The 25870-nt window shown below is 42.6% G+C and overlaps 1 long non-coding RNA gene across 1 annotated transcript; it reads left to right on the top strand.

Annotated features, from left to right (window-relative positions):
* Positions 1-557: 557 nt before the first annotated feature.
* LOC140913925 (uncharacterized) lies at positions 558-24201 on the top strand. Its single transcript, XR_012159697.1, has 3 exons — positions 558-687; positions 8477-8605; positions 22608-24201. It is a non-coding gene; the product is annotated as an uncharacterized lncRNA (long non-coding RNA).
* The last annotated feature ends 1669 nt before the right edge of the window (positions 24202-25870 follow it).

The raw sequence follows: 25870 nt of genomic DNA, 5'->3' as shown, positions 1-25870 counted from the left end.
AAAGTTTGTGTGTTGCTTTTCCAATAATCATTCTATTATCAGAAAGCAAAGCCACGCAAATAACATGGCTGACCACTCACTCTCAATGCTTGGCCAACATGTTGACGCTTCTCCGAGTTATTCTGGAAAAAGTGGAATGTGGCTCCCATCCCCAATCCAGCACCCAAGCATGGGTTTGCTCTTCTTAGCCTTGTTATAGTCCAAAGAGGGTGCCATTATCTCTTACCACGCTAACAATGTTCTCTTTCTTTGGCTGCAATTGGCAGGGCTTGTCCTTCAACTAGTGAAGGCAGGTGGGTACTTCCTAACGCCACTCTTCTGCTCTGAGGGGCTATTAGATGGCTCAGGGGATTAGATAAGGGATACAAAGATTTTTACCTGTCATATGGTAGTTCAAATCCAGCATGGGTTGGTAGTGGCCAAAGAGCATGAGAGCTGCTCAACTACTCAACTCATACATGAAATGAGTTTGATTTCAGATCAGTTTGTAGTGTCCAAATCACTTACACCAAAACCGTAACTATCTTCCTGGTTGGCATCCTCAGGATAGAGACCAAAGTCTGAATGAGTATGGAAACTAAACTACACTTTCATCCTTCGAGGTGGTTCATCTGGATCGCAGTTAAGACACCTGGATGGGCAGCATTGGGGAGCTCACATGGCCACCACAGGTGCTGTGCTTCTTCTGTGAGTAACTCTCTCTCTCTCTCTAGTGCTGTAAATCAAACACCTTTCACAAGCATGAAATTCACACGCATTCAAACCAACCAGCAGGAGGCACTATTAAATTGGATTGCTATTTCCCAATCACCCTCCTTATCCTCACCTGCAGCCTGAGTGCTGTGCTGTAATTGAACTGGCCTGGACTTGAAGTCGGGGATGTATTTTCAACCTATCTTAGCTGTGAAATTTGCAAGCCAATTTACATTGAATTCCCACATACGTAATGTTTCAGGATGCCATCAGGAGAGGATTGCTTTTGCTGTGCTTTCCTTCCTAAAAGGAAAGTAAAAAAGCTCCTAAAAATGTGACTTCCCGTGTTTCTGACAGTAATGGCTGATTCCTCGTGAGAGGAAGGAGGGGCCACACCAACTATTGGGGTCTCTGAATGGGGCACAATGGTATGAGGGGAGGGGGACATTATGGACACACAAAGTTCCTCATATAAGGGAAGGGGAGCTTGTGGAGAAGAAGAGAGGAAACCGAGGAAACCAAGGAACCCCTTGTGGTTGTAATCCACTCAGCCTGCAAGTCCCAGCTTCTAGCAGTCAGGGGTGTCCCTGAACCTCTCCCAGCTAGAAGCTGGGATGGGATGGCTCACCCAGTAAACTCCCTCTGAAGCATCTGGCACTGGCCACAGGTAGAAGACATGATACTGGGCTAGCTGGACCACTGGTCTGACCCAGTAAGGCCATTCTTGTGATAAACAATGACTCTTATGACCCCCTAGTACATACACTTTCAGAATATTAGAATATTGGGCATCGTCTCTTGATGCCCAAACAAACAAAGGCCCTGTCGTGACATGGTATTTGGGTTTCTTAGCCTCCTCTTTGGTGCCCTCAATAATATGGGCTAAGAAAAAACGTTTCCAAAGAATCTAATTTGTTAATGGATGAATGGGGCAGGGAGAGGAATTCGACTCCTTGCCTAAGATTCTAGTGCAAAAAGATGCCCCCGGGGAACAGGAGGGGAGCTTTTCAGAGTCCAGCTTTGACTTGCACTAATGAGCATCTCCACTTTACAATGCCCCATGGAGACAACCATGTGCAAGCTTTGTAATTGTATAGTAAATTATCCCCTCTGCCCTTTCCTGGTAAGTGTATAGGGTTTATGTAATCCTAAACTAATTAGTTACCTGTGCATTTGTCCTACAGTGTTCTCATGAGATTAAAAAAACTGAGTTAACATGCTCATTCATCTGTTTGTTTTGTCTTCCAATAGCTATAGGCCCAATTACTGTAATTATTCTGAATGTTTGTGTTAACTTCCTTGAAATTACATTATTGTATGTTGGAACCTGCTAGATTTGTGTTTCAGATGGCCTTAAAATATATAGGCAACATTTTTTTTAAAGTACAGCATGATATAATTGCATCCTTTCTGCTGCTACGTTCCCTTTCCCTTTCCTCACTACTTTCCTAAGCATTAGATATCACACTAGAGCCTTGTCTAATAGTGTTTTTCAAGAAATCCCCCTCCACTGCACCACTTGTGCTTTTCCACGAGTGCTAGCAAAGGTAAGATGGCTAGTATAGAGACGGCAGAGGCCATTATAACCACTGGCCTTCCACCATTGCTACTACCCCTTGGCAACTGACATATTGTGGTGTAGGCGAAAAGACATAGTAGAAGTTCCAGCAAAAGATGTCTGTCCCAGGTAGATATGAACATTCACTGGTAGAAGTGCTACTTGCATCTGATTTCTCTTATTGCTAGTGTTTTTAATAATCTAATACTAATAGCATTATTAACTATTCAACACTGGGGCATCATGCTAGTCCAGCACTGAAAAGAATCTGACAAATTGGATAAAAATGCATAAATTACTGGAGTTTTCAGAAAATGAACTATAGAAATTGCAGTTTTACATCAGTTCTTTATAACTGTATAACATTAGTGATATCAGACTGGTAAAATAAAATATTTAGGAGGATTAAACACTCCTTTTATATCCAGTAGATCTTCCACTTTTCCTGCTGTTACCTGAGTAAGACGAATATTTATTCCCACAACAATAGTATTGTAGTGGGGTTTTATATATATAAATATATAAACATTTGAAAAGCTCTGTACATCCAAAATTGAAATCTGGCTCTACAGTTCTACATTGCACAGTAACTACGGTGTTGCCAGCTCTGGCAATGTTATTACGAGTCTGGCAATATTTGGTGGATTTTATTCTTAAAGCCCTAAGATCTGAGTTCATGTGAACACACCAAAATCTCAGCTTTCATTAAAAATAGTAAGTTTCTAGGTCCTCACAATTATAGAGAAATGCTTTAAAATGTGAACAAACACTAAAGCATCAAAAGCAAAAAGGCAAACAAAAAACTCCGAATACATTATTTTGTAAAATCTCAGTATTTTAAAGCCAGTTTCATTATTTTTGGAGTCCTTATTCATGATTTTTGAATTCAAGGAGTTGACAATACTGTTAATTATATCTCAATTTCACTTGCATATAAACTTTCCATTATTGCACAAACTGGAATAAAAGTGGTAGATGTTCTCAGCTTGTTCTGCATGCATGTGTGATGCACACAGTCTGGGAAATGACAATGGGTCCTTTAATAAACAAGAGAATGAGCTTTTGAGCAATGCTTTTGAAGTGTGGACACCAGCACTGGACACAATATCCAATTATGGTCTCATTATGGCTGTATGCAGAGGGCCCAAGTGATATTTGATATTACTGTATTCATACCGCCAAGGATTACATTAGCTCTTTTTGCTACTTCCGTTCAGTGGGAGCTCATGTTCAGTTGGTTAGCTACTGTCTTCCTTATCCATTTTGTTTTCTACTTTTGTGTGATGCCAATTTGCTAACCTAAGGACTCATAGGGAAAACCTAGATGGTGGATTTAAATTGTGAGTGGGTCGTCTTAACTGTAGCTGCAATATTGGCAGAGGTACCATTTGAACAGTCAGAACTCTGCACAAACAAAATGCATAAACTCCACATCTACCCCCAGATTTGCATGAATGACTGCCCAGTTAGGGAGCCCAAATGCAAGTGCGTGTACCTGTGTAACCCTGCACAGATCACTTAATCTCCTTGCACTTTGTTCCTTATCTGTAAAATAGGGATAATAGCTCTTCCCTCCCTCACAGGTGTCTTGTGAGGATTAGTATATTAAAGATTGTGAGGTGCTCAGAAATGGGGGCTATAGATGTACACCGTCAGAGCTGACTTTTTGAAGGGTAGGAATTTAACTCTTGCTGCAGTCTTCCTATACCAAACATGCTGCTGATAGGATATTGACAGATAAGTACTATCTGATATTTTTAAAGGCAGTTTCTGCTTCTGAGGGTGAAGTCTCATATGACCATACATATGTGTGTGTTTCCTCCAGTATGTCTGGTGGATAAGTCTGTTAATTTATATCAGACTGTTTTCCTTTACTTTAAAAGACAATATTGCTTTTCTGTATTCATCCAATCACAGCTTCTCAGACTGTCCACTTCAAAATCCAGCTTCATGCTGGGGATCCCTTTTGCTTACCTAATTCCATAAATATCAACACATGCTGCATATACTCTCCCTATTAGGAAGGTTGAGATTTGATTGATTGCTTTATTCCAGGGCAGGCATGTTGAATGTAACCTTGGGAACAGGGAACAGTTCCTATGAAACTGCATGGTTAATAGACAAACGCTTCAGAACCTGGTGCTCCGCCTCTGGCTTTCTTGGTGTAATAAAAATATATTAGGTTCCAGGGATGTTAACCAATGTGTTCTGGAAATGGATGATTGATTCTCACAGCTGAGAATCAGGATTATAACATGTTTTGCTAGAGGACTCGAGTCTGACAGATTAGTTCATGTAAGGATTGTGCTATAGATAGAGCTGATGACAGAATGAATTTTTTTATTTTTCATCAGCAGGAATAACACAAAGCAGGGCTAATTAAAAGTAGTTTCCTGATGTCCTCTGACCATGCTTCTTGAAGTCTTTCACATCCTGTAAAGTTACACCTTGTTTTAGAGTTTCCATCCATTCCTCCCCATGGCTGAAGGACATCCTGAAATCCCACTGTGAAGTAAGAGCTGTGTCATTGCTTCTAGTGATTTCACAAGCAGCCTTCTGACACATGGTGCAATCCCACACATTGAGCAGAAGCATGAAGGGCATCCTGCAATGCACAGAAAGCCCTCCCAGTTGGGCTACACTGGAGACAGAAGTGAAAGGGGAAGGCACACTATAGATATTTTGTGGGGAGAGAAGTTTACATTGTGACCTGAGCTAAATACAATTCTAAATTGGAATAAACTCTTTGTAATGGGAACCCAGATTTGATGAGGGATATGGAAGAGGTTATTTGTGTGTGTACCAGTGTTGATTTGGTGAGTTGTATAAAGTAACTTCCCAAATCAGCTAAAAGAGAACAAATCCCATTGTTTCCTCATCGACACCTCCCGTTGTGTTGGTCTGCCCCAGTTGTGGCTTTCTATCTATAGCCTGTTTTATGCAGGTAAGATGATATTCATAATGGCCTTAAAATCTGTGAGTTCTTTGTTCTGCTTGTTCATTATTCTAAGAGGTAGGATGAACTGGAATCTCACGTCTGAAATCCCTGGTAAATTAAAGAGCTGGGGACAGGGCTCCTCGTTCAAAGCCCCAGTTCCAAAGCTGCTCCTTTGTTTTTTTGTTCCTGGTCATGCTCAAAACTACCAGGCACTAATTTTTCCAGAACTGATTCAGGTGGGGCTAAAAATCTTGTAAGCACCACGGATATTGCAAGATTGCCATGATACAAGGGGTAGCAATTATAGAACTACTGATCTCGCAAGATTTTCACTATTTGGACTCAGTAGAAGACTTAAGGGTGGCAATTTTGCAACAGAAAAGTTTCAAAAACAGACTCCAACGAGAAACTGCTGAGCTTGAATTAATATGCAAACTAGATACCATTAACTTGGGTTTGAATAGGTTTCAGAGTAACAGCCGTGTTAGTCTGTATTTGCAAAAAGAAAAGGAGTACTTGTGGCACCTTAGAGACTAACCAATTTATTTGAGCATGAGCTTTGGTGAGCTACAGCTCACTTCATCGGATGCCTACCGTGGAAACTGCAGCAGACATTATATACACACAGAGATCATGAAACAATACCTCCTCCCACCCCACTGTCCTGCTGGTAATAGCTTATCTAAAGTGATCATCAAGTTGGGCCATTTCCAGCACAAATCCAGGTTTTCTCACCCTCTACTCCCCCACACACAAACTCACTCTCCTGCTGGTAATAGCCCATCCAAAGTGACAACTCTCTTCACAATGTGTATGATAATCAAGGTGGGCCATTTCCTGCACAAATCCAGGTTCCCTCACCCCCCCTCCAAAAACCACACACACAAACTCACTCTCCTGCTGGTAATAGCTTATCCAAAGTGACCACTCTCCCTACAATGTGCATGATAATCAAGGTGGATCATTTCCATCACAAATTCAGGTTTTCTCACCCCCCCCTACCCCCATACACACACAAACTCACTCTCCTGCTGGTAATAGCTCATCCAAAGTGACCACTCTCCCTAAAATGTGCATGGTAATCAAGGTGGGCCATGTCCAGCACAAATCCAGGCTTTCTCACCCCCCCCCCCTTTTTTTTCCCCCCCGGGGACACAGACACACACACACAAACTCACTCTCCTGCTGGCAATAGCTCATCCAAACTGACCACTCTCCAAGTTTAAATCCAAGTTTAACCAGAACGTCTGGGGGAGGGGGGTAGGAAAAAACAAGGGGAAATAGGCTACCTTGCCTTGTCACTTTGGATAAGCTATTACCAGCAGGAGAGTGAGTTTGTGTGTGTGGTTTTTGGAGGGGGGTGAGGGGGTGAGAGAACCTGGATTTGTGCAGGAAATGGCCCACCTTGATTATCATACACATTGCGAAAAGAGTTGTCACTTTGGATGGGCTATTACCAGCAGGAGAGTGAGTTTGTGTGTGTGGGGGGGGGGGGGGGGGAGGGTGAGAAAACCTGGATTTGTGCTGGAAATGGACCAACTGGATGATCACTTTAGATAAGCTATTACCAGCAGGACAGTGGGATGGGAGGAGGTATTGTTTCATGATCTCTGTGTGTATATGTCTGCTGCAGTTTCCACGGTAGGCATCCGATGAAGTGAGCTGTAGCTCACCAAAGCTCATGCTCAAATAAATTGGTTAGTCTCTAAGGTGCCACAAGTACTCCTTTTCTTTTTGGGTTTGAATAGAGACTGGGAGTGGTTGGGTCATTACACATATTGAATCTATTTCCCCATGTTAAGTATCCTCACACCTTCTTGTCAACTGTCTAAATGGGCCATCTTGATTATCACTACAAAAGTTTTTTTCTCCTGCTGATAATAGCTCATCTTAATTAATTACAGGTTTCAGGTTTTAATTAATTAGCCTCTTACAGTTTGTTTGGCAACTTCCACCTTCTCTGTATGTGTGTGTGTATATGTGTGTATACATATATATGTACACATCTTCTTGCTATATGTTCCATTCTATGCATCCGATGAAGTGGGCTGTAGCCCTCGAAAGCTTGTGCTCCAAATAAATTTGTTAGTCTCTAAGGTGCCACAAGTACTCCTGTTCTTCAAACAAACAAAGTCACAGAATGCCACTAGCTGTCACTTTCAGCCCCCAACTAAAACCTCTCCAGCGCATCATCAAGGATCTACAACCTATCTTGAAGGACGACCCATCACTCTCACAGATCTTGGGAGACAGACCAGTCCTTGCTTACGGACAGCCCCCCAACCTGAAACAAATACTCACCAGCAACCACACAACAAAAACACTAACCCAGGAACCTATCCTTGCAACAAAGCCCGATGCCAACTCTGTCCACATATCTATTCAAGGGACACCATCATAGGACCTAATCACATCAGCCACACCATAAGAGGCTCGTTCACCTGCACATCTACTAATGTGATATATATGCCATCATGTGCCAACAATGCCCCTCTGCCATGTACATTGGCCAAACCGGACAATCTCTACGCAAAAGAATAAATGGATACAAATCAGACATCAAGAATTATAACATTCAAAAACCAGTCGGAGAATACTTCAATCTTCCTGGTCACTCAGTTTCAGACCTAAAACTCACAATTCTACAACAAAAAAACTTCAGAAACAGACTCCAACGAGAAACTGCAGAATTGGAATGAATTTGCAAACTGGACACCATTAAATTAGTCTTGAATAAAGACTGGAAGTGGATCAGTCATTACGCAAAGTAAAAACTATTTCCCCATGCCAATTTTCCCCCTACTGTTACACCTTCTTGTCAACTGTTTGAAATCGGCCATCTTGATTATCACTACAAAAGTTTTTTTCCCTCCTGCTGATAATACCCCACCTTAATTAATTGGTCTCATTACAGTTGGTATGGCAACACCCATTTTTTCATGTTCTCTGTGTGTGTGTGTGTATGTATATGTGTGTGTATATATATATATATATATATATAATCTTCCTACTGTATTTTCCACTGCATGCATCCAATTAAGTGGGTTTTAGCCAATGAAAGCTTATGCCCAAATTTGTTAGTTTCTAAGGTGCCACAAGGACTCCTCGTTTTCTTTAGTGTCTGAGGAGAAACTCTAGTGATTTCAGGATTGAATTTCAATCTAAACCCTAGCCTGGGTTTGGCCTCAAACCTCAACTCGAATTCCTATCCTAAATGTAATCCAAATCTGAACACCGACTCCTTGACCTTTCCGCTCTTCTGCTTGTTATGTTTCCAATGATTAAAGGTGAGCTGAAATGCCTATCTACTATCATGAGTGGATGATGCACAAGCAGCTACCTCAGTGCAGTGAGTGATGGAGTTTCCATCAGCTGCTGTAGGAGCAACCCAGAAATCTGAATTCAAATCTTGACAGGTATGTAAAATTGTTTAATTTAACATACATTTAGTTATACATTTTAAATCTGTACATGAGCTCTGTTTCTGCTTTGGGACTGTGGACAGTGGAGGCTTTTTCACCCACACAAACCCGTTCCAAATGACCTTTAAAATAAATAATTTATTCTGAAGGTTGGATCTGGCTTTCTGTGTGGGGTTAAATATAGCTGGTTATTTTAATGTTGACTATGTAATACGTGATAACCTCGGTATTTATTTAAATGCATTTCAACATGCTGTCTCTCTAGAGGCCAGTGGGTATTTCTAAAAATGTATGGAATGTCTGTGAGTATTAAAATGACCCTTTTCCAAGTGAAAAGCCAGGGCACTTTTGTGCTGGTTCTGGTGCAGCAGTGACTTGTGCCTATTTTTTCAGGGTGGAGAATTGTTTTCAGTATGATAGGGTCTGATGCTCCTTTAGATCAAGGTTCCTTGATGCTGCCAGACTGGTATGAAGGAGTCTTAGTGTAAATGAGAATTGGGCTATAATTCAGTGGACAAAGTCACTAGACAAGGAATATCAAATAAAGCTCCCAAGAACCAGGAGCCTTTTCTCAGGGCTGGCTTTATTGTCAAATGAGGTTCCAAAAGAAGAGCCAATAAATTCAAAATACCAGATTTTAACCACCCAAGGCTTTCCCAGGACACACTCTTCTCTTTTCTTCCTGGCTACTGTGGAAAGACCCATACTGGGGCATCACTGACCACGGGTTTCTTCTCTCTGTGGCTGCCACAGTTGCAGGAAGGAATGTATCTGGTTTCCTGTAGGTCCCTGGTGACGCTTGTCCCTGGTGATGTGCCCTGCTATTACAAATCCCAATTACAAAGAGTCCATGGGCTGAAACACTGGGATGTGCATACATGCCCCACCCATCATGCCCTGTTACACAGGCTTTAGCATTCTGAATTAATTTATCAAGAAACATTCAAGTGTCCACAATAGTCACTCCTAGTTTTGATGGTGTCTTCACTCCAAACACTGCTCATCACCCTGAACACTCACTCCACTGGGCTATGTGTTCCTGTAAACAGAGCAAATGCTAGTCAAGGTGGTATTATTCTCAGAAACATATTTTGTGGATATTAAGAAAAGATTTGAACTGATAAAAGGTGAAATGGGGATATTTTAGGCTGCCCAAAGGAAGTTGCTGAAACAGCAGGACATCCTATGGACTAGCACAATGAAACTTGGACACAGTCACATACATAATATGTATTCTTGTTCTGTATAGGAATAGGGTGGTATCCCTTTAATAAGTTTGTGAGCCTTCTAATGGTGCTCACCAAGCTCTGTTTTAGAAATCTGATATAAATCAATATACAAGGTGCAGAGCAATGGGGTGTCTGGCCCACTGTTTCCTGTCATTGGCGTTTTTCTTCTTAAGACAGTGACTATCTTTCTCCAGAAATAAATAAATCTACTCTCCAGGCTCACTAGGCAGTTTCAATGGATTCTTACTCCTGCAGCTGTGTCCTTCTTCATAAAGACGGGAAAGTCCACCAAGAAAGAATAAATAGAGTAATCAAGTTTTACCCAAGATAAATGCATGTGAGTTTGGAGACTGCTTCAGGGATGCATCAGTGACAATGAAGTGGCTCAGATTACCTTCATTACAGTCTTTTTTTTTTGAGACTGGGGGGAAGCGGCCTATAATCTGATAATGAAATGTAACCTTCCACTTCATTCCCTGTACCTGACAGCCAGTGACCAGAGATGTAAGCCTTCCCCTCCCCCCCACAACGAAAACAACAACTGCCATTCTTCTTCAGAAACCAGAAAACAAAACGAGAGAGAGAGAGAGAGCCCCACTGGATTAAGACTACCGCTATCAGTTGCATAGCTCTGGTGATTTGCAGCACACAGGGCTTATTGTCTGCAAGTGTCAAGACAGGGTCTTCTATTTAATTTGAAATACTTTCACTCCTCCAATGGATTTGCTGCCCGGGAGCAAGGTAGTCGTGTTGTTTTGGTTTTGTCCATGACCGAACGGTTCCACATAATCCTCAACTCTGGCTGCAGTACGAGATGGCTGAGATGAAAGAGACTGCATTTGCCTTTATCCCTCCTGAGTATTCCTTTGGGGAGATGACCGCGCTGGTCAATTGCCAGCCACATCCATTTCGCTGGCACCTCCAGCACTGCATGTGGTGCCTGAATTGCAGCGGGCACTCCCTGCCTGCTAATGGCTTTGTTAGTCATCCAGATCAATTGGTTATTTATGGCAGGCATGTCTCAAAACTGTTGGGTCAAGTTTTCCTACCCTTACTTATTTTGTTCACAAGAACACATAAATCTTCTCCTGCCACTTGCAGCTTAAACCTTCTGAGTGTGAAGCCAGGGAGTTAAAGTTTCCAGTGATAGCAGCTAACCGTATTTTAAAAATTTGCTCTCCAGACTGTCAAGAACTTGGACGTTACATTTGAGCCATGAATCAAGTTAGTTTATGGTGTAAGATTTATAGGTGTTAAGCTCTCTCTTTCGGTGTCCGTTAGCCCCACAGCCTGAACTCATATACAAGAAAATTGAGATCTCTCCATTGCTCTAATGCTGTCTTATTTAATGCTCTCTCCTGAAAAGTCATGGCAACATCTTAGTCATGCACCCTCCATCCAGATGCAACAAGGTCGTAACATTCCATCAATTAAAGGGCCTAATTCTGCAAATCTGAAACAAATAGGCTTATTCATGTCAGTAAAACTACTTGCATGAGTAAAGATTTCCTGATGGGACCCCTTGTTCTAAAGACTAGACTCCCCATGCTTCAGTGACTTGGGGATATGGGGTTTGTAGACCCTAATGCCGTATGACTTAAAGTTTGGCAGAGGGGAAATATTTAAGGAAATAAACCCTTCTTTATTATGATTGAAGTATTGATAAAGCAGCACCCAATTCTTCAAGTTCTGTACACAGCATACCCAGAGAAGTTAAATAAAAACATTAAATACTCTTGCTGGAAGGTGGCAATCTAACACTACTTATTCTTAGAATCCAGAACAATAATACACCCTAACCAAAAACAGAGACACAATGCAGGCTGCTTCATAAAACAAAGAGGCACAACTGACCCCACTTTACTCTAGGCTGGCTTGTTGCAGCCTGACTGCTGCTACATCACAGGTTTCACTACAGAGCCTTCTAGCCTGCAAGCATGACCAGGAAATCCCCCACACTGAAAGTGACAGCTTGCAATTCCAATACAGTCCTCAATGCACCACTCTCCTAAATTGAGGAACTCTGGCTTCTTGAAAGTATACAATATTGAAGTAGAGAGTAAATGCCCTTCTAAAGGGTAACTGTCCAGCTGGACAAGGCCTCAAATGTAACCAAGTGTAAAAAATAAACTTTAAAATTCACCTGGATCATAGATAAAAACCTCCCAGCCCATCAAACTACAGCTAGCCCCATATAGCTCTAGTTGGGTGACTCATCACTAGCCTTATCATGCCCACAGATATAGTTCTACCAGTTTTGCCCATTGACTTCATTTTTGTGTCCTTTCACGGGCTGACATACAAAGTAAGCGGCTATTACGTGCTCATTGCCATGGTTTCTGAATGCCTGGCATATACCCTTTTCATCCCAGGATCTCCAATCATTTTAAAAATCTTAACGAAGTAGGCCTCAGAACACCCCCAGCAGGCAGATATTATACCCACTTTACATATGGCTCAGCTCAGGCCTCTAAATTCTGGATTCCTTCCTACACAGGGAAATACCTAGGATATCTAGGTTCTCTCTATCACACACACATACAGTACCCTTCCGAAAAGCAGGGTCAATTCCTGGACTTGGCACATAACCCGAAGGGCCAGGCTGTGCACTGTGACTGAGGACTAGTGATCTTTCCCTTGCACTAGAAAAGCAGACCACTCTTTAGCTACCACTGCAACATTTGGCTCTGCAAGTAGTTCCCACAGCCCACAGTTAAATGCTTCCCTACCCCCAGGGAATAATGGGTGGTGGTGGCTCTGTAATCCACCAGGCTTGCCCTGACCCCAGCCTCCCTGTGGGCAAGCAGAGCGGTAATGGTGAGGGTGCAGTCCCCTTTGGTGGGGCCCCCCTTTGCTGCCCTCCCCCCTTTTCACAGTGCAACCCTAGGTCAGTGCCCTCTGAAGCCACCCTCCATAGATGCAGAGGAGGAGGCAGGGTTTGGCCCTTGGAATTAGTTTTAAACCTGTTGTTGAAACTCACCAGGCTTAATCCAAGTCCCAGTGAAGTCTATGGAACGCTTCTCATTGATAGCTTTCAGTGGGCTCTGGAACAGGCTCATGCACTAGAAATCACACAGGGCTATCCTCTTCCTAGCAGTGGGAGAATACATCTCATGATGGCAGGAGGACTATTTTCTAGCTAGGCTATCGTAATCACGCACATAAAGAGACAATGATTTTAAGGTATGTCAGTGTACTTTTGTCTATACACAATTGGAGAAAGCTTAAAGTATGTCATTTCTAATGTATGTTCATTAATGGTCATATATATTTTAACCAATTTATACATGAAATAGGAAATATTTAATCCTTGAATGAGCTCTAAAACAATTGTACAAACAGAAAAGCGGATTTTTTAAAAAATTATTCATTTGTGGTGCTCATGTAGAAGATTTGAGGGGTATTTCCAAGGGTGATCATTATTTGCTACGTGGTAACGTTATTTGCACTTTCTTTTAGAATGCATTTATAAAAAAGAAGCAAGATGCTTGAAGATGCAGTGGTAGAGAGGTGAATTGACTGTGATAGTGATATGACTGTGCAGGGAACAGCACTGTGTATGGTTGAAGCGTTTAAAATGACTTTCATCAGTACGATTAAATACTTATGACATGAGTCAGCCATACGGGCTACTTGGAGGAACCTCCTCTTCTGCTTATAAAAACACATCTGGAATTACAGATTGCTTTAAAGAAATAGGACGAATGTAGTTCAGTGTGACAGAAGCTAAGTCCTCCTTTCAGAATTCTACTCCCCCAGGAGAAGGGAAGTCTGGCTGCAGGAAACAAGTTCCCTTGTTCTCTTCCTTATGTGCTTTGGACGAAAAGCTTCTCTCTCCAGCCATTCCTGGGTAAAGAGTCAAAACCTGACATGACATTGACCATGAGACTTCAAATGTAGCCTGCCAGGATGTGACACGCAATTTTCTGGTTGGAGGATATAAAGTAGCTTTAAAAAAATAGCAGCAAGCTCTCACACCAGGGGGAAGTGTACCTTTAAACCAAGAGTAAAGAAAAGCTTTAATTAACTTTAACCAGCCTTCCAAGATCTTTATTAGTTGCCCTTTTGTCAAATTAAATTCACACTGTGGAAGGCAGCTAAGTACTGCAACTTGATGTCATGTGCTAAGTGCCAGAGTAGGTTTTAATTGGCTGTTTAAATGAGAAAAGGGTTCCTGCTGTGAAGCGCACACAGAGTGAGAAAGAGCAGTTTGGGATGGAGCACTTATGTTTTCAGCATATGCTAAAATAACAAAATAATTGTAACACTACGGGGTTAGAGTGGTAGATTTTCTTGCACTAGTTGCAAAACTTAGTAGCCCCAAGTCTCACTCAATACCCGCTGAAGTTTCTATTCTTCACCTAGTCAATCAACTGAAGAAAAATCCATGTTTTATCTTTCTACATGCATGCTCAGTTATAGTAGAGACTCTGGGGTTTAGCTATGCTTGAAAATTAATTCGGATTAAAGTAGGATGTGAATTTAAAGCAGGATGTGAAATTAAAGTTCAATAGCAATTCCTGAATAACTCCGTGTGTGGACACTCTTATTCTGGAATATGAATGCATTGTTCCAGTTTAATTTAAATGGATAAAACTAAACTAGAATAAGGCAAATTCCAGAATAAGGAACACAGAAGGGTATTCACACAAGGAATTATTCAAAAAGAATAATTCTGGAATTGCTATTTTAGAATAACAAGCGCTGAATGAGGTCAGTACAGTGTGTTAATAAAGCTGGTCAGAGTTTTGTAAACATTTTTGCATTGGTCACAGCTCAGACTCCTAGATTGTGAATTAGTTGCAGATGTCAACATCAGTACCGAAAGCAGTAAAGATCAGAAGAAGATGAACAGGTCACCTGTCCTTCAGAAGAATTTTGTACTTAAAAATACATTATAGAGACAGACATTGATGACTCCCTAGTTAAGATTACAGTCAGTTTTTGCAATTAAAGTGGAGATTTTTTTTCTTTTTAAACCAGACTGTGAACCTCTTACTCACAGGGGTGAATGGCTACTTAATTCCGTTGGCTTCAATAGAACGATTTGCATGAGTAAATGCTCTGGCTCTTTCTTATGGATAAAAAAACCACTTGTCCCCCTAATCAAAATTTCATCACTTACTCCTAGGATACAGGTTTAATATGGGGGAAAGTTACAAGTAATTTCTTGTAATAGTTTGGGAGTTTGAAGGCTTTATAAAGGAATCCTTTCCACATTTTAGGGTCACTGTCTGAAATGCACAGGACTAGTTGCGGGCAACATTGGATCTTGGGTAGTGCTGAAACCCAGTGAACTTAAACATTTGTTCTGTTTTAATACTTCAAACTTTTGGGGGTTGGCTTTAACATGTGATTTGAAATGCTAAGTAGAGAACTGTTGTTAAAATCTAGTTCTTATATGTTTGGGCCCATCTGGGCTGGTTGGTCAACTGTGTTAGAAACCAACATAGGTGGAAGAGCATTAAGCTTGGTTCCTTACATGGGTTTGAGCTCCAGCACATGGACAGGCCACAAGTCTGGCCTCTTCCTTCTCTGTGTCTCCTCCCTGCACTCTTCTCCACTGTCCACTTCTCTTCATTGCCTTCCCCCTTTCCATCCCTTATATCATTCCTCTTCCTTCACTCACTCTTTACACCTTCTCTTACTTCCGGCTCCATCTCGTCTCTTTTCCTTTACTTCCTATCTCATCTCTTCTCAGTCCTTTTACTTCTTTCCCTTGTCTTACTCCTTTGGCTTCTCTGTCTCTCTTTCCTGCACAAAAATATGCTCTGTGGATGGGTGCACCACCCCACTTCCCCCATTAAGCTGGCACTTTGGGAAAATCTGTCTCCTACTGACAACTAACAGCTGATTTTATATGCCACCAGGGTATGGATTTCCTAAAGTACCATTCAGTGCGGAGGTGAAGAAGCTTCCGGCCACTAGCACTAACCTACATTCCAGCATTAAAGATAATGGATACAACGGAAAATCAATGGAGAATATGTAACTTTATCCCGTTCGTAGGTTCACATTGCATTACAACAATCCTTCGGATACATAAAAATGATATACAGCTAGCCTTTGCAGAAAAAGAACACAAGATACAGATCCTGGGACGATGTATACCATAAATACCAAATACCTGCTGTTTCTTGTGGAATTTCGATTGTGATTCTTTTCAGTAATTTGCGAGGGTGTAAAATAAATCAATGATTTCCATGTATTACAGAGCTCCTTTAAGTGAGTCCAGAATGCTGCTTGAGTTTCCAGTCCCAGCCAGATGTCACGTCTGTCAGAAATACTGCTCTTTTATATTATATCACCAGAGGAAATTATTGCTGCTATTATCTGCCCTCTGGTCAGAAGCGTATTCTACACCTTGGCTAATGCGCCTTGTGGTGCAGCCACCTGCACTTTCTCAAGGAGTTTGTCTAATTACTGGATAGATGAGTCAGCCTGCATTTCCTATGGACTGTCTTCAGACATACAAAGTTATTAATGCCGATTAGCTGAAAAAGTCCAGGTCTTTACCAAGACATTTCCTGGCTAATATTAGACACACCTTTTGTACTTGAAGGTGTGATGGCTGATAAGAACCAGTAGTAGCAGAGCGAGGATTCAACAATGGTGGATGTGGTATGGGACAGACTTTTTCAGAAGCTTTTTACTTCTTTAAATTCATTCTGAAGGACAGACTTGCTTTTATTTAAAATAAATTTGATGGCACAGCCTGGGATCTGCAAGTCCCCTAGTAAAAGGTGAAAAATGGCCATTGTTATGAGTTTGACTCTTGTATTGGTGGATAGAAGATTTCAGAGGAAGGGGTGACCTGCCTCAGGAATTTTCCTTGTCCTATTTCAACAGAAAGAGACACATCCCCACAGGAGACTTGGAGATTCCCAAGAGATTTGGTCATAAGAATTGTTTTGCGTTTCTTGTGAGAAAATTTCAAAGGAAACATACATATCTAACTAGAATCAAATGGATGACTTGAGGGAGTTGTGTTTAAAAAATGATGGCATGGTATGGCTCCTATTATAAGCAGGCATCCTTCCGCAACTCAAGCAGTGACATCAGTGTAGACCTCCAACTGCCACAGGTTGAGGCAAGGTGGTCCAGTGAGTTCTTGCAGGGACATGCAGTGTGACCTTTGGTGAGTGACTTTACTTCTCTTTGCTTCTGTTTCTCATCCGACACTTTGTCTGTCTTATCTATTTAGATTGTAAGCTCTTACTATGCGTGTATATTCATCACAGCACAATGAGGAGCCAGTCTCAGGTGGGTTTGCTAGGTGCTTCTGTCCTCCACAGTCTTGCCAATGCACAATTAATTCCAGTGCTGGGCATCCTTTATCTGCCTGTAACACACTCTGCTATTCCAAGCTGGTCCAGTCTTGAGTGGAGATACTAATCAAGAGAAAGTGGTGGTAAAATGATTAATACGGGATTTGGACAAGTGTCTCGGTGGACGAGGAATGAGACTATCCATCACTTTCAGCCACAGCAAGGTTTCATCCTAATGCACAGAGGTGAAAGGTTAGTCTTGAACTAGACCATCACTGACTTTAGTGCAGTAAAGCTAAACTTGCTGGAGGAGCTTTGTGCTTTGGAACACATCAGTGAAGATTTTTCCTGAAGGCTCACAATCAACCACATGGTTCTGAGCACCCCTGAACTTTGCCTTCAGATCAGAAATCCATCTCTAACTTTGGATCCATATGTGAAATCCATGGCTGACCTTATCTATAATATGTTGAACCAAGAACTTAGATTTGAACCCGCAACCCCCTTCAAGTTTGGATCCAGATCTATATGTATCTGCATGGCGCATGTTTATTTTCAACTTGATCTGATTATCTTCTGCTGAGTGTGTAAAGGTGGAGTGGTGATATTGATGAGGGCTGGATTATCTCAAGACTAGACTAGTGACACTAGGGTTTTAATTATTGCTATTGATTTTACAAAAACCATAAAAACATAACGTAAGAATGGCAATAGTGGGTCAGACCATTGGGTCCATCTACCTCAGTCTCCTCTCTTCCAATGGTGGCTGGTGCCAGATGCTTCACAGGGAATGAACAGAACAGGACAATTATTGAGCTATCCATCCCCTGTTGTCCAGTCCCAGCTTCTGGCAGTCAGATTTAGGAACCCCCAGAGCACGGGATTACATCCTTGATCATCTTGGCTAATAGCTCCATAAACTTGTCTTTTTTTTTGTCTTTTTTTTTTTAACCCAGTTATACTTTTGGCCTTCACAACATCCTATGGCAACGGAGATCCACAGGTTGACTTTGTGTTGTATGAAGTTATGATGAGGTGTACTAGGCCTTTTCAGGCCCCCTGCTGAAGGCCTTGTCCTGCCACACCCATTCCCAGAAAAGGTGCAATGAAGGTGGGATCCTCCAGGCCTGCCTAGAAGGGCTGCAGAGAAGCAGCCAATCAGAGTGAAGGAGGCGCAGTTAAAAGGAGATATGCAGGGCCTGAGCTGATCCGTTGCTGGCTGGGACCAGAAGGGGGAAGGAGGACTGGAAAGCTGCAAATCTCCACTGGTAAAGAGGCCTGGGAGAAGTGGGGCTCAAGCCTCCCCACTTAACTAGCTAGCAGCCTCCCTCCTCAACCCCAGTGCAAAGTCACAAGCTCCAGTTCTCACGGCCCCATGCAGCTCTGGGCAGCAGATATACTGGGTTCAGCTCCACTTTGTCCTTCCACTTTGTCCTCCTTCTTGTCCACTTCTCCTTCCACTGGCACAGTGCTCCTCCTGGCTCCCATACTGGGGTGTCCCCAGTCGGCTGCTGTGTCCCTCCCAGGCTTCAGGCAGGTTCTTGGCTGCTTCACTGTGTGAGGGCCTGCTTGCTGCAGCCCTTCTATCTGGAGCACCAGACATACCCTGTTGCTCTCCCCTCTCTCTCTGCTCCTCCTCCCCACAACAGAACTTCCTCCTTCTGGAACAATCAGCACTCTTCCCCCCTTCCCCCCCCCGGAAAAAGATTTAAAGGGGCCATGCTTTCTAAACCCCAAAGAGGTTACACCTCTTTAGTCCTCTCTTTTCCAAGTTGAACAGTCCCGGTCTTTTTAATCTCTCCTCATAGGGAAGCTGTTCCATATCCCTAGTCATTTTTGTTGTCCCTCTGTACTTTTTCCAGTTCTAATATAGTTTTTTTGAGATGAGGTGACCAGCACTGCACACACTGTTCAAGGTGTGGATGTACCATGGATTTGTATACTGGCATATTTTCTGTCTTATTATCTATCCCTTTCCTAAAGATTACTAACATTGGTAGCTTTTTTGACACTGCTGCATATTGAGCAGTTGTTTTCAGAGAACTGTGCACAATGATTCCAAGAGTGGTAGCAGCTAATTTAGACCCCATCATTTTGTATGTATAATTGGAATTATATTTTCCAATGTGTATTACTTTGCATTTATCAACATTGAATTTCATCTGGCATTTTGTCGCCCAGGCACCTGGCTTTGCGAGATTCTTTTCTAACTCTTAGCCGTCAGCTTTGGACTTAACTATCTTGAATAATTTTGTATTGTCTGCAAATTTTGCCACCACACTGTTCACTCCTTTTTCAAGATCATTCAAGGATATGTTGAACAGCGTTGGTCCCAGTACAGATCCTTGGTGAACTCCACTATTTACCTCTCTCCACTGTGAAAACTGACTGTTTATTCCTACCCTTCATTTCCTATCTTTTAACCAGTTATTGATCCATAAGCAGACCTTCCCTCTGATCCCATGATAAGCTTATTTTAACTAAGAGACTTTGGTGAGGGACCTTGTCAAAGGCTTTCTGAGAGTCCAGGTACACTATATTCACTGGATCACCCTTGTCCACATGCTTGTTGATCCCCACAAAGGATTCTGATAGATTGGTGAGACATGATTTCCCTTTACAAAAGCTGTGTTGACTCTTCCCCCAACATATTATGTTCATTTATGTGTCTGATCATTCTGTTCTTTATTACAATTTCAATCAACTTGCCTGGTACTGAAGTTAGGCATACCAGCCTTTAATTGCCAGGATCATCTCTGGAACCTATTTTTAAAAAATCAGCATTATATTAACTATCTGCCAGTCATCTGGTGCAAAAGCTGATTTAAACGATAAGTTAAATATCACAGTTTGTAGTTCTGCAATTTCATGAGTGTTTCTTCAGTACTCTTGGGTGAATACCATCTGATCCTGGTGATTTATTACTGTTTGTTTATCAGTTTGTTCCAATGCCACCTCTGTTGACACCTCACTCTGTCTGGGGCATTTCCTCAGATTTGTCACCTAAAAAGAATGGCTCAGGTGTGGGAATCTCCCTCACATCCTCTGCAGTGAAGACAGATGCAAAGAATTCATTTCGCTTCTCTGCAATGGCCTTGCCTTCCTTGAGTGCTCCTTTAGCACCTCAATCATTCAGTGGCCCCATTGATTGTTTGGCAGGCTTCCTGCTTCAGATGTGCTTACATTTTTTTGATGTTAGTTTTTGTGTCCTTTGCTAGCTGCTCTTCACATTCTTTTTTGGCCTGCTTCATTATACTTTTACACTTGACTTGTCAGAGTTTATGCACCTTTCTGTTTTTCTCAGTAGGATTTGACTTCCAATTTTTAAAAGATGTCTTTTTTGTTTCTAACTGCCTCTTTTACTGTGTTGTTTAGCCATCGTGTCATTTTTGGGGGGGTCCTCTTGCTGTGTGTTTTTTTTGTTTGTTTTTTTTAAATTTGGAGTGTACATTGCGTTTGAGCCACTAAAAAGTTTCCCGTTTCAGAGTAGCAGCCCTGTTAGTCTGTATTCACAAAAAGAAAAGGAGGACTTGTGGCACCTTAGAGACTAACCAATTTATTTGAGCATAAGCTTTCGTGAGCTACATCTCACAGCTTGCAAGCTTTTCACTCTTGTGATTTTTTTTTCCTTTTAATTTCCATTTAACTAGCTTCTTCATTCTTGTGTAGTTCCTCTCTTTGAAGTTAAATGCTACTGTGATGGGTTTCTTTGCTATTTTCTTCCCTACAAGAATGTTACATTTATTCCATTATGGTCACTATTACCTAGCGGTTCAACTATATTCACCTCTTGGATCAGGTCCTGTGCACCACTTAGGACTAAATCAAGAATTGCCTTTCTCTTTGTGGGTTTCAGGACTAGCTGCTCCAAGAAGCAATCATTAACGGTATCTAGCAAGTTCACTTGGAAAGCGCACAGATAATACATCGCTGTATCAATATAAAACCCATCGATAGATAATGTAAGGGAAATGTGTAAAAGTATTGTGAAGGGGAAAGAACCCTAACACAGGAGTAGAAGGGGAATATGGAATGCCTCCAAAATAGCTCATGTGGTTTAAGTGATTATGCTTCCTTCTATATATAACATACTAAAGACCTAGTAATCAAAACTGGAAGCAAGAGGAACTGTAATTAAATAATAAAACATTCACAAAACAAACCTTCTAGTGATAGAGGCTTTGCTGCTTCCTCTTTTGATTTATTTGGGTTTTGTGAGCCCCAAACTAGCAATTGTGCATGACGGATTTTCCTTCTCCCATTAACTTTACTGGGCTCACGAGCCTGCCAAACTTGGAGAGCTTCATAGACATCAAGAATAAAAAAGCTTCCTCACCAGTTGAATTTCCCATTGCTTTCTCAGCTGTCTTGCTAATGGTGTTTTAATTTATTCTGTAACCAGAGGGTATAATGGTGCATAGTACACTACTGTGTGATGGGATAGGGTTATTGGCAAGGAGCAAAGTTTTTCTTCTGGAATTTGGAGGAAACTGGTATTAGGGGAAAATATAGGGGCCTGATTCTCCCCTCAGTTGCACCGGAGTTGGTAAGGAGTACTAATAATACCTAACTCTTGTACAGCCCCTTTCTTCAGTAGATCTTAAAGCATTTTACAAAGGGAGGTCAGTATGATTGACATTATCCCTATTTTAAACGGGGAACCTGAGGCACGGAGAAGGGAAGTGATTTTCCCAAGGTCACCCAGCAAGTCAGTGGCAAAGCTGGGAATAGAACACAGGTGTCCTGAGTTTGAGGCCTGTGCTCTATCCTCTAGGCCAATATACCAGTACAACTTGGTGTAACAGAATCATGCTGCTAAAAATCCCATGGCACAAGATGCTACAGTTTTATGTTCATCCCGTCCCTAATGGAAACCATGACATTAGGAAGCCATGACTCGTTTCTTCCCCATTTTCCTGGCTTACTTTCCAGCTTCTCCTGTCCAACGGTTGCTCTCACAGATCCTTTTATCACAGTAATAATACCAGGCACTTCTCTAAAGTGCTTTCATGGACAGTAACTTATGTTCTCCACATCCCTGGGAAGTGGATAAATATTATCCCCACTTTGCAGGTGTGAAAACTGAGACAGTGAAGTTTGGTGAGTTGTTCAAGATGTTGAGGGCAAGTGCAGGTAACATCATTATATTGCAGTGATCACAGTGAATCAGTGTAAGTTATTCCACTTCTCAGTAGAGACTGTAGATCAGAAATGGAGTACAGTGGTACCATTTAAATATCTGCCAATCATTAGGTTAGCAAATATAGGCTCACAATTGATTATTAGGTCACGTGTAAGAAACTAGCTGCCATCTAAACTTTGAACCAGTTTCAGAATGTTTGTATGCTCATGTATACTGTACTTGGATTAAGTTTATTATGAAAAACATATCTTGAGTCGCACATAAGAATCTATGAGGAAAAACTATCTGGAACAAAGCTTTTAATTTTGGAGACAGCTGCTCAATCCTAACCTGTATCTGTCATGTCTCATTTGCAGATGGAATGGAAAGTCTGAGATGGCCTGGCCATGAGCCGCCTTCCTGGAACCTTGGCATGGATTCCTTTTCCCCTTTCCCAAACAGCATCTACAGGCCTGCTGTTTTTTGGATTGGAGAAGAGCTAGACATTTCCTGCTGGGTCACGTCTAACCATTGGAACTGGGCTGGACCAGGTTTATGAAGTGAAATCAAGCAGAAGGGAGGAAAAAGCCACCAATGAGACATTATCGTGACGGAATAGAGGGAAACAGGGAGTAGGGATTTCTTCAGTGAGCTGCTGTCATTTTGAAGAATTTTGCCCTAACCAAATCAAGAGGCTGTCACTGATGTATGGTGCACGTCATAGAAGTTCACCATGGATCATTGCAAGCAGATTAAAATGACATTTATGCTATTAAAGGCACATTCCCTGATTCACGTTTCCAAGGGAAAATGTTCTGCCTAAGGGAAGTGTTATGTTGGGGTGGTTACTTGCATTGTTAATAGAAATGGCAAGGACTTGGGGTGGTAGAAATATTTGCAATTAAAAGTTAAGCCCGGGTTGGGTGGCTTTTTTTTTAAACTAATGCAAAAATAGAATCCATTTTTTTGCAATATTTGATTTCTCAGATTTATTGCACAAAAGTACACCACTCTCTAGTGAAAATTAGCCAATTTTCAAGTTAGAGGGGTTGCCTACAGATCAAAAGGGAGCTTTTAAAAACGCAGTGTTGCATTGTCAACATTTCACACGTCTCTGATGCAAAAATAACTGCATTTTGTATAACAGGGAAACCCAAAATTTAAGGGGCACAGAGTCCTCCACAATGAAATGGCCAAAACAAAAAAATTGTGTGAAAATCCCTGGAAAGTTTTTCACCAGCTTCACACACCTCTGATGTTGGAGAATTTTTTGTGGTTAAAGTGTGAAAGTGAGGGAAGTCGAATGACACAATGAATGAGTGTGGAATTTCATTCAGATATTCCTCAGATCTGGGATTCCTGCCTCAATTTCCAGGCCTCCATTCATTCCCTCTGAGCTGCCAGTCCTTGTGGCAATTGTAGCTATGTAAATGGAAAGGATATTTTGTTCTGTCTTCTGTGCGTTACAGGTTTAAATATAAAGAATCTCCCTGCCTGTCTGTGAGTCATTTCAAAATGCCCTCCACACAACTCAATGGGTGGAAAATTTGATAGGAGGGGGACATACTACGCTGTGTGCTGTCTGCTTCCCATTAGCTAGCCAGAGGGAGAGGAGAGCTAATTGGCTCCTTACTCCTCCCCATTTACTAATTTAAGCCCTTGCCAGGATTTTTTTGCCACTGACATCCAGTGCAGCTCAAAGGCCGAAAGGGCCAGTTCCCAGAAGTGAGAGATCTGGGATTTTACTGATGGAGCTTGGGCCTCTAAGAAAAGGGGTGAACTGAAGCCTTTGCAGACTGAGGTCCCTTTTTTTGGCACCCCTGTGGTAGAGGGCGGGGGGAATTTTGGATTATATAGTGAAAGCCTGTAACCCTGCCCTGGACCCATTTATATGGCTGGTAGAAGGGAGACAGAGCAGAGTGCCCTTCCACAGTATTGAGTTAATAAAGTACAGCCTGCCTCTTAAATCCATCCCTGTGTCTGTGCTCTTTTTCCTGCATGTCCTGATCAATGGCTGTTAGGGTATGTCTACACTACGAAATTAGGTCGAATTTATAGAAGTCGGTTTTTTAGAAATCGGTTTTATATATTCGAGTGTGTGTGTCCCCACAGAAAATGCTCTAAGTGCATTAAGTGCATTAACTCGGCGGAGCGCTTCCACAATACCGAGGCAAGCGTCGACTTCCGGAGCGTTGCACTGTGGGTAGCTATCCCACAGTTCCCGCAGTCTCCGCTGCCCATTGGAATTCTGGGTTGAGATCCCAATGCCTGATGGGGCTAAAACATTGTCGCGGGTGGTTCTGGGTACATATCGTCAGGCCCCCGTTCCCTCCCTCCCCCCATGAAAGCAAGGGCAGACAATCATTTCGCGCCTTTTTTCCTGAGTTACCTGTGCAGACGCCATGGCACGGCAAGCATGGAGCCCGCTCAGGTAACCGTCACCCTATGTCTCCTGGGTGCTGGCAGACGCGGTACGGCATTGCTACACAGTAGCAGCAACCCCTTGCCTTGTGGCAGCAGACGGTACAGTACGACTGGTAGCCGTCATCGTCATGTCTGAGGTGCTCCTGGTTGCCTCTGTGAGGTCGATCAGGAGCGCCTGGGCAGACATGGGCGCAGGGACTAAATTTGGAGTGACTTGAGCAGGTCATTCTCTTTAGTCCTGCAGTCAGTCCTATTGAACCGTCTTATGGTGAGCGGGCAGGCAATACGGACTGCTAGCAGTCGTACTGTACCATCTTCTGCCGAGCAGCCATGAGATGTGGATGGCATGCAGTCCTTCTGCACCGTCTGCTGCCAGCCAAAGATGTAAAAGATAGATGGAGTGGATCAAAACAAGAAATAGACCAGATTTGTTTTGTACTCATTTGCTTCCCCCCCTCCCCTGTCTAGGGGACTCATTCTTCTAGATCACACTGCAGTCACTTACAGAGAAGGTGCAGCGAGGTAAATCTAGCCATGTATCAATCAGAGGCCAGGCTAACCTTCTTGTTCCAATAAGGACAATAACTTAGGTGCACCATTTCTTATTGGAACCCTCCGTGAAGTCCTGCCTGAAATACTCCTTGATGTAAAGCCACCCCCTTTGTTGATTTTAGCTCCCTGAAGCCAACCCTGTAAGCGCCCCTCCCAGCGTCAGAGCAATGGCAAACAATCGGGCATCTGAGAGTGCTGTCCAGAGCACTCACAATGGAGCACTCTGATGGGGCTAAAACATTGTCGCGGGTGGTTCTGGGTACGTGTCGTCAGGCCCCCGTTCCCTCCCTCCCTCCGTGAAAGCAAGGGCAGACAATCATTTTGCGCCTTTTTTCATGAGTTACCTGTGCAGATGCCATACCACGGCAAGCATGGAGCCAGCTCAGGTAACCGTCACCCTATGTCTCCTGGGTGCTGGCAGACGCAGTACGGCTTTGCTGCACAGTAGCAGCAACCCATTGCCTTCTGGCAGCAGACGGTGCAATACGATTGGTAGTCGTCCTCGTCGTGTCCGAGGTGCTCCTGGCCACGTCGGCTGGGAGCGCCTGGGCAGACATGGGCGCAGGGACTAAATTTGGAGTGACTTGACCAGGTCATTCTCTTTAGTCCTGCAGTCCTATTGAACCGTCTTATGGTGAGCGGGCAGGCGATACGGACTGCTAGC

The sequence above is a fragment of the Lepidochelys kempii genome, chromosome 6 (genome assembly GCF_965140265.1).
Source record: "Lepidochelys kempii isolate rLepKem1 chromosome 6, rLepKem1.hap2, whole genome shotgun sequence".
Taxonomy (NCBI): domain Eukaryota; kingdom Metazoa; phylum Chordata; order Testudines; family Cheloniidae; genus Lepidochelys; species Lepidochelys kempii.
Note: the sequence above shows the minus strand (reverse complement) of the source record. Positions and strands in the feature narration are given on the sequence as shown.